The sequence below is a fragment of the Heterocephalus glaber genome, unplaced genomic scaffold, assembly GCF_053883595.1.
Source record: "Heterocephalus glaber isolate CG9 unplaced genomic scaffold, H.glaber_assembly_v1.0 deba00001719, whole genome shotgun sequence".
In the NCBI taxonomy this organism is placed as follows: domain Eukaryota; kingdom Metazoa; phylum Chordata; class Mammalia; order Rodentia; family Bathyergidae; genus Heterocephalus; species Heterocephalus glaber.
This window is the reverse complement of record NW_028258432.1, coordinates 6,939,065-6,955,922: the sequence shown is the minus strand read 5'-3', so window position 1 is coordinate 6,955,922 and position 16,858 is coordinate 6,939,065. Positions and strand designations below refer to the sequence as shown.

The following is a 16,858-nucleotide window of genomic DNA, read 5'->3' as shown; positions in this document are numbered from 1 at the left end:
CAATTCATCAATCAAAAGAAACAGACTGGCAAAATGGATCAAGAACAAGATCCAACAATATGCTGCATACAACAAACATATTTAATTAAAAAATTAATTTATAGATAGCCAAAGGATGGAAAACAATATTCAATGCAACAGAAACCTAGAAAAATCAAGGGTAGTTATTCTATTTGCAGACAAAGGAGATTTCAAGCCAAGACTGATCAAGAGAGACAAAGAAGGTCATTCCATCATCGTTAAGGGAACAATCCGAGAGGAAGAGATATTCATAAATATATAAGTGCCAAATACCAGCACACCCAACTATATAAAACAAATATTAATGGACATCAAAAATCAAATAAGTGCTAATACAATTGTAATGGGGGACCTCAATACCCCACTATCACAAATAGAGATCAACTAGACAAAAATCAACAAAGAAATATCAGAACTGAATCAAACTTTTGAACAAATGGACTTTATAGATGTCTACAGAGTGTTCCACTCCACAACATCAGAATACAGATTCTTCTCAGCTGCACACAGGATGTTCTCCAAAAGAGATCATATATGAGCTCATAGAACATGCTTAAGTAAATGTAAAAGAATTAAAATTATTCCATGCATATTATCAGACCACAGTACAATGAAATTGGAAATCAATGGCAAAAGAATCCACAAAACCTTATAAACACATGGAAATTAAATAACACCCTCCTGAACAGCCAATGGGTTACAGATGAAATTAAAGAAAAAAATAGACAGTTTCTACAGTTAAATGACAAACCAATACAACATACTGGAACTTATAGAATGCAATGAAAGCAGTCCTATAAGGGAAATTGATAGCAGTGAATTCCCATATCAGAAAAATAGAGTGAACTGAAATGAACAACCTAAGGTTGAAATTCAAGCTTCTGGAAAAAAGAGAGGAAGTCAAGCTCAAAGGTCACAGGAGGGAGGAAATTATAAAGATCAGAGCAGAAATTAATGCTATCAAGAATAAAAACAACAATAGAAAGGATCAAGGAAGCGAACATATGCTTCTTTGAAAGATTAAATAAAATTGACAAACCCTTGACCAACTTTATCAGAAAAGGAAAGAAAAGACTCAAATTCATGCAATTAGGAATGAAAGGATAAAATCACAACGGATCCTGCAGAAATCCAGAAGATCATCAATATCTACTTCAAGAACCTATATTCTAATATAATGGAAAACACAGAAGAAATGGATAGATTCCTAGATACATATGAATTATCAAAGCTGAATCAAGAAGATATAAAAATTCTAAATAATTCAATGTCAGTCAATAAAATTGAAGATTTAATTTAAAAAACCTACCAACAAAGAAAAACCTAGCTCCTGATAGATTCACTGATGAATTCTCTTTTTTTTTTTTAGTACTGGGAATCAAACTCAGGACCTTGCACTTACCAGGAAGGCGCAGCACCACTGAGCTACATCCCTGGCCTTCACTGCTGAATTCTACAAGAAATTTAGAGAAGATCTAATGACCCTAGTCCTCAAACTCTTTAATAAAATTGAAATAGAAGCAATTCCCGCAAACTCATTCCCAGAAGCAAACATTTCCTTGATACCAAAACCAGAGAAGAATCCAACCAAAAAAGAGAACTACAGACCTATCTCCCTAATGAATATAGACACAAAAATCCTCAGTAAGATACTGGCAAACAGAATGCAGCAAGTCACCAAGAAGATTATACACCATGACCAAGTTGGATTCATCCCAGAGATGCAGGGATGATTCAAAATGTACAACTCAAGAAATGCAATACACTACATTAACAGAGCCAGTGACAAAAATCACATGATCATCTCAATAGATGCAAAAAAATATCTGACAAAGCATTTGACCCATTCATGATAAAAATCCTAGAGAAAATTGGAATAGATGGTCTTTATCTTAATCTGATAAAAACGTCTATAACAAACCAATAGCCAACATCATACTAAATGGTCAAAAACTGAATGCTTTGCCTCTGAAATCAGGAACAAGACAAGGATGCCCACTGTCACTACTCTAATTCAATATAGTTCTGGAACCATTAACCAGAGCAATTAGATAAGAGAAAGAAATAAAAGGAATAATGATAAAAAGGAAGAATTTATATTATTATTATTTCCAGATTACATGGTTTTCTGCATAGAAGACCCCAAAATCTCCACCAAAAGACTCCTAGATTGAATAACCAAATTCAGTAGCATAGCTCAATACAAAGTCAAGATTCCTGTACATAAATAACCAACTCATTGCTGGGTGTAATGGTACATGCCTGTAATCCCAGCACTTGGGAGACTGAGGTAGTAGAATCACTGTAAGTTCAAGCCCCAAACCAAAAGCCAAAAACCAAAAACCAAAGTAACAAACAAAAAACAAACAAATAACCAACTTGCTGAGAGAGAAATTAGGGAAACCACACCTTTCACAATAGCATCCAAAATAATGAAATACTTAGGAATCAATCTAAGAAAGTCAGTAAAAGACCTTTATATTGAAAACTACAGTACTCTGAAAAAGGAGATTGAAGAGGATATCAGAAAATAGAAAGGTATCCCTTGTTCTTGGATAGGAAGAACTAATATAGTGAAAATGGTCGTACTTCCAAAATTGTTATACAGGTTTAATGCAATCTTGATCAAAATACCAAGAGAATACCTCACACAACTAGAGAAAACAATCCTAAAATTTATTTGGAACCAGAAAAGACCTAGAATAGCAAAAGCAATTCTGGACAACAAAGGCAAGGCCGGGGACTTAATAGTCGCTGACATGTTAAAAACAGCATAGTACTGGAAAGCAAAACAAAAACAAAAAACAGACCTGTGAATCAATGAAACAGACTAGAAGATGCAGAAACAACTCTAAAGACACTCGGCTACCTTATCTTTGACAAAGGGGCCAAACACCTTCACTGGAATAAAGCCTCTTTAATAAATCGTGCTAGGAAAACTGGCATTCTGCGTGCTGAAGCTTGAACTTAGACACATGTGTCTTACCATGCACTAAACTAAAATTGAATGATCAAAGATCTAAATACTAAAACAGAAACACCAAATCTGCTGGAACATGGAATAGACAGAACTGTCGAAGACAGGTATAGATAAAGACTTTATGAACAAAATCCTGATTGCACAGGAAATATTGCAAAGAATCAACAACTGGGACTTCATCTTATTAAAAAGATTTTTTCACAGCAAAAGAAACTAATAACAGTGAAGAGACAACCCACAGAGTGGAAAATTTTTTTGCCAGCTGTTCCTCAGGCAAAAGACTAACATCTAGAATATATAAAAAACTCAAAAAAATCAGATCCCTCATATTTAAAGAGCCAATCCAAAAATGAAAATCAGGAAAGAATTGACATTTCTCAGATGAAGAAGTGGAAAAGGCAAACGAGTATATGAAAAAAAGTTCAACATCACTGGTCATTCAAGAGTTGCAAATTAACACAACACTGAGAGTCTATCTCAATCCAGAAAGAATGGCAAGAATTCAACCAATAACAAATGCTGCCTGGGCTGTGTGGAAAGAGGAACCTTTCTCCACTGTTGGTGGGTGTGTAGATTGGTACAATCACTGTGGTGATTCCATGAAAGAGTAAATCTAGAGGTTCCATTTGACTGAGCTATTCCCCTTCTCAGTATCTTCCTGAAAGAATTAAAAGCATCATACCACAGCCATATATGCACATCCATGTTTATAGCAGCACAGTTTGTAATAGCTAAGTCTTGGAAATAGTCCAAATTTCCATCAATAGATGAATGGATAAAGAAGATGCGTTAAAAAAAATACAATGGAATACTACACTGTTGTAAAGAAGGATAGATTTAAGATATTTCTAGGTAAATGGATGCACCTTGAGACCATGTACTTCAGTGAAATAAATTGGGCACACATGTTTAAATATCTCATTGTTTCTCTGGTGTGAGAAACTGAAAGGGTAAATAAGGACGAAAATATATAACACATATTGTGAAATGGGAAGAAAATGTTCAAATAGGAAGAGACACTAGAGAGGAAAAAGAAGGAAAGGAAGGAAGGAAAAGAAAAAAAAGAGAATAGAAGAAAACATGGAAACAAACCTTTTATAAATGAGGGAAAAAAGGTTGAAGGGAGGTGAGAGGAATGGGAAAAAAAGAAGAATTGGAATGTATCATGTGCAGGTAGAGATTCCCTATGATGAATGTTATCATTATGTTTATCTGAAATGTACCAATAAAATTAATAAAAAAATCCTTTAGGCTAAAAGTTAGCTATGCCATCATTTAATATGTGACCAAATACAGAATCAGATTAAAAACCTGAGAGAAATTTTTCAAGAACTTTAAAGGAAAGGTAGCATAGGATGCTAATAAATAAAGGTAGCTAATAATAAATAAATGAATAAATGAATAAAGGTAGTTAATAAAGGTAGCATGTGATGCTAATAATGTACATGAAAAATTACTGGAATCATTTGCACAACTGAATGACAATTAATTGGAGAAGGAAGGTGGCTTGGAAGTCGTGTAGGACCAAGTACAGTAAATACTTGCAATGTTGATTTCGCCTAGTGGGAAAAATTTAAACAGAAAAATATTCATCAAAGAAGCAGTATAGCGCCGGGGATTTAGCTCAGTGGTTTTGCCACCTGCTGCACAGGTGCAAGGACCCGAGTTTGATCCCTGGTACCAAAAAAAAAAAAAAAAAAAAAAAAAGAAGCAGTATATTAAATAGTCCATTTGAAATAAAAGAAGCAAAATCAGGTTCTGAACAAGGAAATTCTATCCTTTTTTTAAAAAGACATGTTCTCATTATGTCAGCAAGTTGCTCAGGCTGGCCTCAAACTTATGATCCTCTTGCTTCAGTTTCCTGAAGTACTGGGATTACAGACATGCACCACCATGCCCAGCTGATTTTATCATTCTTTTAGTTATAATAAGACATCAGATAAGTCAGTGCTTCTCACTCCATTTGATAACATGGAATGAATATTATGTACCACAATCCTCTATATTTCCTAAATGTTCAGTTATACTTATTTATAATTAGTGAAGAATGTAAGATATCACCATACAAACCATACTTCTTTGATCATTCAAGAAACTCATGCTTAATTTGTTTCTTTCCATTATTCTGATGTGACTCTATCACTATTTGAACATGTTTATGCAAGGGGTGAAGTGGGAAAGACTGATCATAATAAAATCCTAGAAATTCATTACAGATCCATGCATGAATTTCCAATAAAACCAGTTACATTTTCTGTGAAAATGACTTAAAAGTGTAGCACAGAATGTAGTCAACTATGAAATTGTTTACTAATCTGCCAGTGAGCAGGTATATAATTTAGTTGCTATTATTTATTAGTCCAAACCTATTTTTTACTGCATGATCAATTATTCAATTTACTTTCTTGGTCCTACTACTGGAAAAACTAATAGGTTTCAGAATTTGTCAAAGCTACCCCCATCTTCAGGTTTCTCAGTATGTTAGGGACATAGGCAGGAAGACAAATGACCATAATCAAATAAGAGTCCAAATCCTTCATTCTCTTCCACAAATAACATACTCATCAGCAAACATACATAAATGCCTCAAAATACGTAGGCAGTGTAAGGAAAGGAAGGAAAAAGGACAAAGTAGAATTGATTTTGAGCTCCTCACACTGGATAGAAACTTCTTCATAATTTATTGCATTTTTCCACTTTGGTTCCATAAAAATGTCAGGCAAATATTACGTAGGCAGATACATGCAAATGCAGTATCCAGTGGGTTCAAATCGTCTAGAATTCTGACCTCAAAGTCTACATTTGAATCCAAGATTCCCATCCTTTTAAGGTCATCAAAGGAATTCTTTTTTGGATCTCCTCATGGTATACTGAGCTGTATGTGGTAAACAGGTGCTTTGGTAACTTTTCTTGTTGCTGAGACAAAACAGCCAACAGCCAAAGTTAAAGGAGGAAAAGTTTATTATAGCTCACAGTTCTTCGAGGTTTCACTTCATACTTGGCTGGTTCCAAGGCAGGGTGGCATGGAGAGGGGCATCACAGAAGAGAAACAGTACATGGTGGGCAGAAGGCAGCAAAGTAGTGAAGAAGCAAAGCAGCAAGTGACAAGTGACAACAATGACCTTTCTGTCCCTTATATCTTGTCCAGGCTAGCTACCCTTAGGGAAGTAACACTCATAGGATTAAGGGGCAGTCTTAATCCTATCCTTGCACCATGAATCAATCCCAGAATCACATCCTTGATTTCAGCATCACACACCCTAGATCCAGCCACCACTAAAAAGCTCCACTTACGACTGCATGAGGCTTTGGGAGAAGATCTAGATACCAGCTATAACACTAGGGTTTCCAAAAACAGAATTGTACTTATTAGTTACAAATGCTAAATGTGTGCCATTGTGATGGACAATTTGTAGGACACTACTTTATCATCACCAATAATAAGATGCATTGATATTTCATGGCTCTGATATGATGCATTGAGGATAACATTATCTGTTCTATATAGCATTTTTATTGAAATGATGACACGAGAAAGTGCAAGTTTACTCTGACATCTAATGATTGGTCAAGCCACACCCAGGCTTTGTACATTTGAACTTGAGACCTTACAACAACTGCTCTTCGACTGGACTGCATGCATGTGCTCCTCAGGGTTGTATGTTTCTGTGTGGGGCATACTGGGCTATGGAGTGCCTGTTATATTCAGATGAGGCATGCTATTTCGGAATGTAAGGTCTTCAGGTGTTTGTCCAAAGGGATGTTCTAAACTGGAAGGCCTCACACTTTGGCATCTCACAGGATTGCCCGAGACACACTTATAGGAAGACAAATTGACAGCTGGTTCCACTATGTTACAGTGTCCTCATACTCAGCATTGGAGTATACAACTTGTCATTAACTATGGCAGAGGTAGGTTACGCTGCTATCAAAGTTTTTCAGGAGCAGCAGGATTTGGTGAACTTACCAGCCAAGGTTGTGTTAGATCATTGAACATGATTATCTGCGGGCAGAGCAGGGTGGTATTTGGATTTGCCAACGCTTCCTGCTGTACCTGAATAAACACCTCAGGTACTGTAAAGGCATGAGTGAAAGAGATCTGGAAGCAAGCTCACAGGCTCTTTGGATGCAGGCAATGGAATCACATGAAGGACTTTTCTTTGCTCTCTTTAGCAACACCTTTCCTGGATGGCTAGGGTCCTATCCCAGGTCACTGTGTCAGAAGGCCTGGCTATCCTGCTTGTGACACTCCTCCTGGGACTAGGAAATGTATTCTGCCTAAGTCAGTGATGTCATGCTGAGGTTGTCAGCAAAGGAACTGCATCAATCTGAGGAGACTAACTTCCTTCCAGATCCAAGGAGATTGACAGACATATGATATGGACCACCTTGCAAAGGGGATACATGGGTTGGGTAGGTGGACTGCAGGAGGCTAGGCTCTGAATGGCCTTGGCTGATTCATCTGCTCTCCTTCCCAGTTACAGTTCTCAGGGTAACTGTACAATATGGTGAGAATGAGGGTCTCTAAGATAAGGAGGAACCACCTGGAATAGCCCAGGCTTGGACCTTAGCCTTCCTAGAATAGCATGTCTTGCAATGCTTATGTTCAATGATCCCAGATTCTTTCAGGTATAAAATCCAGGGCAGAGTGCTTTCAGGGTCACTCAACTGCAGTGTAAAGTGGGGCACACACATTAGGCTCCATCCATCCCATGCACCTCTCCTGAGCCTTGGGAGACCTCAGGTTCTAGGCTTCTGTTGTTTCCTGCTGCATGTCTATGGGTAATAAATTTGTTTTGCCTGGCTTATGAAAGTATGCTGTCTTACTGGACTAGACCTAAGAATGCAGGTGTTGGAAGTGTGACTAAGGCAGCAACTGGGCCTCCCTTGAACCCCTATGGAACTCTGGCAGCTGATTTGTGAAAAGCCTCCATCCAGAGGACAATTTGTTTGGAACTTGATTAGAAATTGGTGAGGTATTTAAAAGCCTTGGAGGTATTGGTGAGGTGTTTACAGACCTCTCCTGGGATAAATAACTGGTATAGTGTTCCCTTTGTGTGGATGAATACTAGCACATGGTATTTCTGCTTAACAGCATGTGCCATGCTATGTTATTCAGTACTTCCGGAGAAGGAAATTCTGTTATTTGTGAAAAACTAGAGAAAAATGTGCTAAGTGAAATAAGCCAGACACAGGAAAACAAATATTGTATGATCTCACTCACATGTGGCTTCTAAAATAGTCAAACTCATACAAGAAGTAAAAAGAATGGTGGTTGCCGGGGCTGGAAGGAAGATGGAACAAAGAGATGTTGTTCAAGGGACACTAAGGTTCAGGTATGAAAATGAGTAAGTTCTGGAGACTTAATGTACAGCAGCATAGTGACTATAGTTAACAATATTGTATCCTTGAAATCTGCTGACAGTAGGTTTTAAATGTGTATGCACACACACACACACACACACGTGTACATATATACACAGAAAAAAAAATGATGAGCACCATGAACTAAATGTGTCCTTCCTCAGATTTCTATGCTGAAATACTAACCCCCAAAGTTATGGTATTAGAAGATGAGCCTTCAGGAGGTGATTAGGTCACGAGGGCTCTACCTTCTGTGAATGAGATTCGTGCCTTCATAAAGGAGGCCCCAAAGGGACTCCTTGCTCCTTCCATCATGTAAGGATACAGCCAGAAGTTGCCATCTGTGAACCAGAAAGTAGGCTCTCTCATGGGGTCCCGTGAAAATTGAATTTTCTGGTGTCTTTATGAACTTCTTAGTTTCCAGAACTATAAAATATCTGTCTGTTGCTTATAAGCTACCCAGTTAAAGGTAGTTTTGTTACAGCTGACCAAATAGACTACAACAGCAAAGCAATGGATATGTTAACTAGCTTGGCTGTGGCAATTATTTCACAATGTATACGTATATCAAAACATCAAGTCACACTCTTTAAATATATATAATTCTTACATTTTAAATATATACAGTTCTTATACTACACCTCAGTAAAGATAGGAGAAAGCCAATTACTGAGAAAATTTGGAATGTAAATATTTCTGTAACTACCTTTTATTTTTTTTTCTTCTGTTACTGGGGATCATTCTCAGGACCTTGCACTTGCAAGGCAGGTGTGGCACCGCTGAGCTAAAGCTCAGGCCCCACTAGCTACTATTTTATCAGGGTTACACTTTTGAGTGGTAATAAATAATACTGTGTATATGTTAGAGACACAGGCTGACCACATGTCTTAGAGGAAAAATGCTAAATACTTGTGGGGCAAAGTGTTGTAATGTCTGTAACTTATTTCAAATGGTTTAGTGTTCTCCCCCAATGCATCCCATTATATAGATGTATGGTCATGTTAATGCAGATTTAGCCAACATGGTCAATGTTTAACTATCGATTTAGGTGAAAAATAGATGAGTGTTTGTTGTACTAATCTTTCAACTTTTCTGTAGGTTTTAAATATTGTAAAATAAAATGTTAGGAAAAAATAGAGCTACAATCCCTAAACTGGGTATCCTGGACCAAATCATACCTCTTGCATGGGTTACTGCAGTGGGTCCTAACTGGTCTTCCTGCTCTGCCTTTACCCTTTCCAGTTCATTTCTCCCACAGCAGTCAGGATGATATTGTGAAGTGGAAATCAGCTGTCCTCTGCTAGAACCACAGTAGTACCCTGAGTTGCTCAGAGTAAAACCAGAGTCCTCCTACCATGCCCTGCATGGCGCCATTTCTTCTCTGCCCCTTCCTCCAGCCGTCCTCCACCTCAGTCAGCCTCAGCCAGCTGCTCATAGTTTCCTAAGGCTCTTACCTCAGACCTTTGTGCTTTCTGTTCCCTCTTTTGGGAAAGCATTTCCCAAGGTTCCCACGTGGCTTTCTCATCTCCTCCAGCTTCTATCTAACTACCACATAACCCTCTCATAGAAGCTTTCCTTCGCTATTCCCTATTGTCCTTTGTTTTCTTCCAAGCAGTGATTTCTTCAGAACATACCAAAGCATTTTATTCTTCTTACTTGAATTTTCTCTAACACCCCTATCCTTCTTCCACTCTCAATGGAATGTAAGCTATACTAGAGCAGGGACATTTGTCTGTTTTGTTAAATGCTGTACCTCCAGCATTTTGAACTGTGCCTGTACTTGGCAGTTGCTCAATAAATTGGAATGAATGAATGAAAGCTGCTAGGTTATTTCCTGGCCATAAAGCCTTTCTAAAAGGCACCAAGTCAATCCAAAGGGCTGGAACTTTATCCATCCCTTTACTCTTCATCTTCTTTCCCTTTCATCTACCAAAGCAAACAAACAAAGCTCCCACCAGCACTTCACCCTTCTGACAGACTTCACAGCCCTTGCCGTCTCATCTCAGCAAATCACATACATGGATTCATATTTGGGAAACATGATCCACACAGAGATGTCTGTAACAATCACATTCTGACTTCCCAGCTGGGTTCAGACAGGGCATGTCTATGCTACAGTGTGCAGAGACGTGGACAAGCTCTATGATGACAGGAAAACATATACCTGATATTTCAGAGGCACAGCTGCTACCAAGATAGCTCATGGATGATTGTTTTCAGTCAGAACATGCTCTCCAGCCAATTCTCTCCTGCTAGCTGTGTTCCTGCCTGCCATGCATCCCAAGATGGGGACTCCTTACTGTATCATCAAGGGGAAGGGCCAGGCTGGGGTATCTAGTCCGCAGGAAAATGTGCACCACTGTTGCCTTCATGCAGGTTGCCTCAGAAGACAAAGGTGCTCTGGCTAAGCTGTTGGAAGCTATCAGAATCAACTAGAATCATATATGATGAGATCTGCTGTCACTGAGGAAGTAACGTCCTGGGTCCAAAATCTGTAGCTTGCATCGTCAAGTTGGAAAACCAAAGGCTAAAGAACTTGACACTAAACTAGGCTAAATGTACTCTTGAGTTTTCTGTGCATAAAAAACCCCAACAACTTGTCCTTACTCCAATGGAAAAAAGCCAGTATTTCAGAGCGATTGTTCATATCCATAAGGTCATCCAATCTAAAATTTTCCTTTTTTTTGGTACCGGGGATCAAACTTGGGTCCTTGGCTTGCGAGACAGGCAGTGGAGCCACTGAGCTAAATCCCCGGCCCTAAAATTTCCCTTTTAATATTTATCCTTCTTAGTAGTAATAGTATGATATTTTTTTCTCACTTTAAGTGAAACGCCAAGACTTTTATGGAATTTTCTTTGGGATGCTTAAATACAACTTAATTCTCATCATTCAGGGCTATTTACATTGAGAGAGGCTCTTTAGAGCCCTGTGGGCCTGGCTATATGTTGGTCATCTGAAGCTGCTTTGAAGATTTTCCCCTCTTGTAAAGAAAGCAACCTAGATTAAGAGCTGACTTCCTTCACTCTGTAAGCAATTGAAGATCATCTTATTTGTTGGCTTCACTTCTTTAATTTTTGAGCAATTTGACTTTGACAGATTTTAACCCCAAACACTCATACCCCAAAATAAAAAATAAGTGAAAAATATTCTCTAAAATACTTACTGAAATACTTAGTTACCGAAGACAAAGGCACTGAGTCTTCAGAGTTATTAAAAATTTTATTTCCTGTTGTTTCCAGAGCTTAACTAATTCCAGAGCTTCATGAATTGCTCAGCTATAAACATGTATATGCATGTATCACTACAGTCTGATGACGTTAACTCGGGAGAAGTAAAAGTTGAGTCAAATGGAATTTCTATTTTTAGATTTTTGAGGCAACTCCAGACTGATTCTGCCTATCTAGGAACAGGGGAAGACAGATCTGATTTTAATGCTGGGGTTGAAACCTGACTGGGGCGCTTTAAACTGGTTGATTTGGGCTCTCTAGTCTCATTTCGGGGATCTGTACAAGTGGAGTGTAACAGTGCTGAAACAGTGGCTCTAACCTCCTAGTTGGGCACCTCTTCGCAGCCCAGAAAATTTCCTGGACTTTGTCGACGGCGAAGGCGCAGGGCTCCCCCCAGCGGGCAGCGTTGCTACATTCACGCCTTTCTGAGCCTACGCGGCTCTACCCTGCTCGGGCTACCCTGCGGGTGAAATGCAAGCCGACTGTGGACAGTTTGAGCAGGCTTCTCCTCCAACCACGGAAGAGCCCAGAACTACTAGACAGTGGCAGTGGTAAAGGAGCCACCAAGGCCTGGGTTGGAAGCCTAACACGGCCCTTACTGGTCACGTGACCCGGGGCCAGCGACATTTACTAATTTGTGAGATCTACTTCATAGGGTTAATGAGGTAAATTGTGCAAAGGACTGGGACGAGTGTGTCTGACAGAGTATGTGTTCTAGAAGTGTTTAAAAGAAAAGTAAAAAGACTGGGGAAGAATGAGAGGCACAGGGCATGTCTTACTGCATCTCAAGCCTGGGCAAAACACACCGCGCTCTTAAGGAAGGGCCACCTTATAGTGACAGACCTGTGTGCCTGTGTGCGGGACAACTTGGCTTCCAGTGGAGAGAACTCGTTTTCAGCACCCTTCAGCTAAGCAGCACTCAATCTGTCTTCACCTGTCGACCTGGGCATTGACTTAAAGATTATTTAGTCCAAATATTTACTGAATGAATTTTCAGGAGTTATAAACGTGCTTACTCAGTCCAACACGATCACTCTTTCACAGGAAAAGGATAAGCTTTTGAGAAGTTAAGGTATTATTAACCCAGCAATATAACACTATATGTGTATGTGCTCAAAAGTACTTACGTATAGTTCTCTGTTTAATACAATTACCCTTTCAGGGGAGTGTTGTTATTAACCCCATCTTGCAGATGAATAAACTGAGGTACAAGGAGGTGAAGAAAGTTGCCCGAGATCACAGGCTAGTGAATGGCAATGCTGGCTGAGATCTGAAAGAAGGTATTTTGCTTCTAGGCTTGGGGCTGCTGGTTGCTAAAACAGCAACAACTTACAAGCACATTTTAGATGACTCAATTCTTATATTCTTTTGTCTTTCTGTTAAATTGGGAAAGAAACTTCCTTGGATAGAACCTAAAATTTATTATTCCTCCTATAGTATATCAACCCTATGTGTATTGAAATTCCTGTTCATGTTTTTGGACTAGATTTGTGGCAGAATCTAGTTGCCTGATTACTTAATTATAAATAATGCCAGCCATTAAAATGTAGACAGAGCTATAAAATTCATAGGACCTGCAAAATTATATGTGATGGACAGCGGCACAGGTCATGTGAAGAAAATCATGGCTATAGTAGCTGGTGAAACTGAGGGCCCAGATGTCAACTCCACTAAGCAGTTGTCTGAGAAGCTTTTAGAGGCTTTATTTTCCTAGAGAGGTCATTTATGGGACTTTTTCTGTTTAATTTTCTAAAAAAAATTTTTTATTTTTTATAGTACTGGGGATTGAACTCAGGGCTTCATGGACTAGATTTACCACTGAGCTATGCTTACAGTCCTTTCTCTGTTCTTCTATACATTTCAAAGACATTAAATATATTTTCAATGATGTATGACTTTGACTAAGTATCATGGTAGGGGAAATGAAGTTAATCAATGGTGCATATGTGCGAGAAAGACTTCTCAAGGGGAACATCAGATGGTTGGGCAGTGGGGAAGTCTTAACATTGCTGCATGAAGAAACATGGGAGGAAGCAACGTTGGATTATATTAAGGGGTCACAGGTGAGTCTAGGCATTTCTTGATAGATCATAGTAAAGAATCGTTTGTGAACAGGGGAGCCATTTTACATATTAGAAATAAGATTGATGGAGCACATAGTTACTGTGCTTTTAAAAAGTGAGACCATTGTGGTAGGGTGAGAAGTGATCCTCTCAAATGACACCCATGTTTTAGATTTGTGTCCCATGAATGTTACCTTATATGGAAAAGGAGCCTTTGCAAAGGGGAGATTATTTTGGATTATATGGGTGGGCCTAAATGTAATCATTTGTGTCCTTTCAAAATAGGAGAGGGAGGTTGGACACAGAAAAAATGAAGGGGAGGCCGTGTGAAGGTGGAGGCAGAGATTGGATTAACATGACCACAAGCCAAGGAATGCTAGGAGCCACCAGAAGTTGGAAGGAACAAGAAACATTATTTGTTAGAGTTTTCAGCTGACATCTTGATTTTGGGCCACTGACTTTTAGATGTCGGAACTCTGAGGGAATACATCTTTGTTGTTTTAATCTTAGTGGTAATTAATTACAAGTTCCATAGGAAACATAGTATTAATATATAACTAACAGAACTAATAGATATATGGGCTGGGGATTTAGCTCAGTGGTTTCAACGCCTGCTATGCAAGCTCAAGGACCCAAGTTTGATCCCTGGTACCAAAAAAAAAAAAAAAAAAAAAAAAAGAACTGAATCGACACAACAAAGAAGTTTTTAATATTAATTTTGTCCTATTTTCCCTCTGTGACTCTTGACTGTTTGGTTGATGGTACAGTCCATCCATCCTGGTGTTTTTATTTGATCTGGATTGCCAGAGATGGCTATGAGGCCAATATCAGCATTTCAGTGTCAAGACTGGGCTTAGAATGTTAGTGTTAAAATGAATTGCTCATTTTTTTTGGAACATAGTAGTGCTTTTTATTTACAAAAAAACTCCCCCAAAACAAATGAATCTGAAGCTAATCTGCTGGAGACAGGAGTGACAGTGGTAACTGGGGAGGACAGGGAAGGTGGGCTGCAGGGAGGAGGGGGCAGGGCTCTGGCTGTAGGAAAACACAAGGGTCCCAGTCACTCCTGGCTTCCCAATGGCCATCCCCACCCTCCCTCAGTCCCAGATCTGGGCCAGCAGTTGGGCCTTCTGCTACCCGCTCTAAGCAAAAGGTTTTGCTCGAAGCCTTAGTTCCCAGCTCCAGGGGGCTGGAATGACAGTGGAAACCAAGGCCAGAGAAAGCCCAGGTTCCTGCTCCCACTCCTCACTGTGGTATATATAGTCTTGGCAGCCTCTGCTCGGATGAAGGCAATGAGGTCCTGGTTGATGAGGAAGACAAATCGCAGGCTGGCAATCTCCACTACAGAATTGTTGCTGAGGCACCATTTGGAGCCACACAGCACAGGCCGTCCATCAATGTAGATGGGCTGTCAGCCCTCACTGGCAATAAAGAAATCACCATTGTTCTTCAGTTTGATGACACCTTGGTTCCAGGAGATCTTCCAGGCCAGACCCTCCAGAGACCGGTCCACATCAATCTGGTTATCCTTGGTTGCTCTGCCCAGGGCGATCTCATGTGAGCGCATCAGGCACTGCACCATGTGGCCCCGCAGCACTGCCAGGGTCTGGTTGTCAAAGTCCGGAGAGCTCATGCCTGTGGTGCTGTCCACTAGCACCTGTCACTTATGCAGTTCCTGCTCCAGCTGTCAGATCTCTCGCCTCCGGCACCGGTCAGCCACAGTCGGCTCATGCTCCAGCACCTCATCCCACATGTCCTTGGGCTTACTCTCATCAATCAGGTAGGTCCTCTGCAGCAGGAAAATTCAGCACTTGGTCCCCCTTGAGCAGCGCCGCACTGTCTGGTCTTCCAGCAGATAATATTGCTTCATGAGCTGCCAATGGGCCTTTAGAGACTTGGCAGTGCGAGCCAAGTAGAAGGCATCGGGGTGTCTGTGCAGCAATTCCTGGAAGGTCTTCAAGGTGGGCTGGCTGGTCAATCTTACTTTGCTAAGCAGCTGCTCCTCAGCCTTGCTAAACAGGGCTTTGCTCTGGATGGCTGCAGTGGCTTCTGGGTGCAGCTGCCTCATCACCTGGCAGGCCAGCCTGGAGATGACAGGATCACATTGCACAGTGTACCAGCACTCCAGGACTTCTTGGAGGGTAAAGCAGCAGCTGAATTTCATACCCAGGTAGGCTGATGTCAAGTCATTGGTCTGCAACACAGCATTGATGAGCAGGAGGTCACCTGCAGGTTTCCAGTGGCCCAGATCCTTGGTTACCTGAAGTGGCTGCTTGCTCTTCTTCACACGCTTGGTGAGTCCTGGCGCTGGGGCAGGACTGGGAGGTACAGGAGTGCTGGGGCCTGTGGATACCTTCTTCTCACTGGAGGAGGGTTCACTCCCTGAACAGGGCCCTGGTTCCACCCCAGTGGCCCCCTTTGCTCGAGTAGAGGACTTCTCCAGGCTGATCTCCACCAGCTCATCATCGAACTTCTTCCTCTTGATGAACCTGGAGGAGCTTCTCCATTTAGGAATGGTACCCAAGACCTGGGAGGAGGTTTGCTTCTGCCCTGCCAGGGACTCCTCATCCTCTGAGAGGCTGGCAGTACCTGATGTCATCAGGGATGAATCTAGCAGCCCCTGAGAATCTTTGTCCATCCTCTTACAGTCCCAAAGCCACTGGCTCCAAACCACAGGCCTAGGAGGAGTGGTCCCACAGGCTTGTCCAAAGATACTGACCAAGTGGGCTTAGAGGTTGAAAGGAGATTCATTCCTAGGCTGCCAGCTCCAACAATTTCTCCCTGGCGACAGCAGCAGCCGCAGGGCCAAAGCCGGCTTCTGTGAGGTACATCTACTTCTGGGTTACATAATTGCCCATTTTGGTTCATCATGCACTGAGAGTTGAATAGGCTTCAAAATCTGTGTTGTTGGGGCTGGGGATTTAGCTCAGTGGTGCTACTGCCTGCCTTGCAAGTGCAAGTTCCCGAGTTCGATCCCCAGTACCAAAACAACAACAAAAAAATCTGTGTTGTACACAGATCCCCAAAGTCAAGATTAAATCAGGAGCCTAGGAACTCCAATTTTGGCTTTTCTGCATTAGACAATGTACTTACCCATTCTGGGGAGATGAAATGGCATGAAATATAATAATGGGCATATTATTTAGTAAATATATGATATGTACCACAAACTAGACTAAGGGCTCTCCACATATCTCATTTC

General features: G+C 40.6%; 1 pseudogene; it reads right to left on the bottom strand.

Moving 5' to 3' along the window:
* Positions 1-14,824: 14,824 nt before the first annotated feature.
* LOC101703508 (microspherule protein 1 pseudogene) lies at positions 14,825-16,294 on the bottom strand (annotated as a pseudogene).
* Between the last annotated feature and the right edge of the window lie 564 nt (positions 16,295-16,858).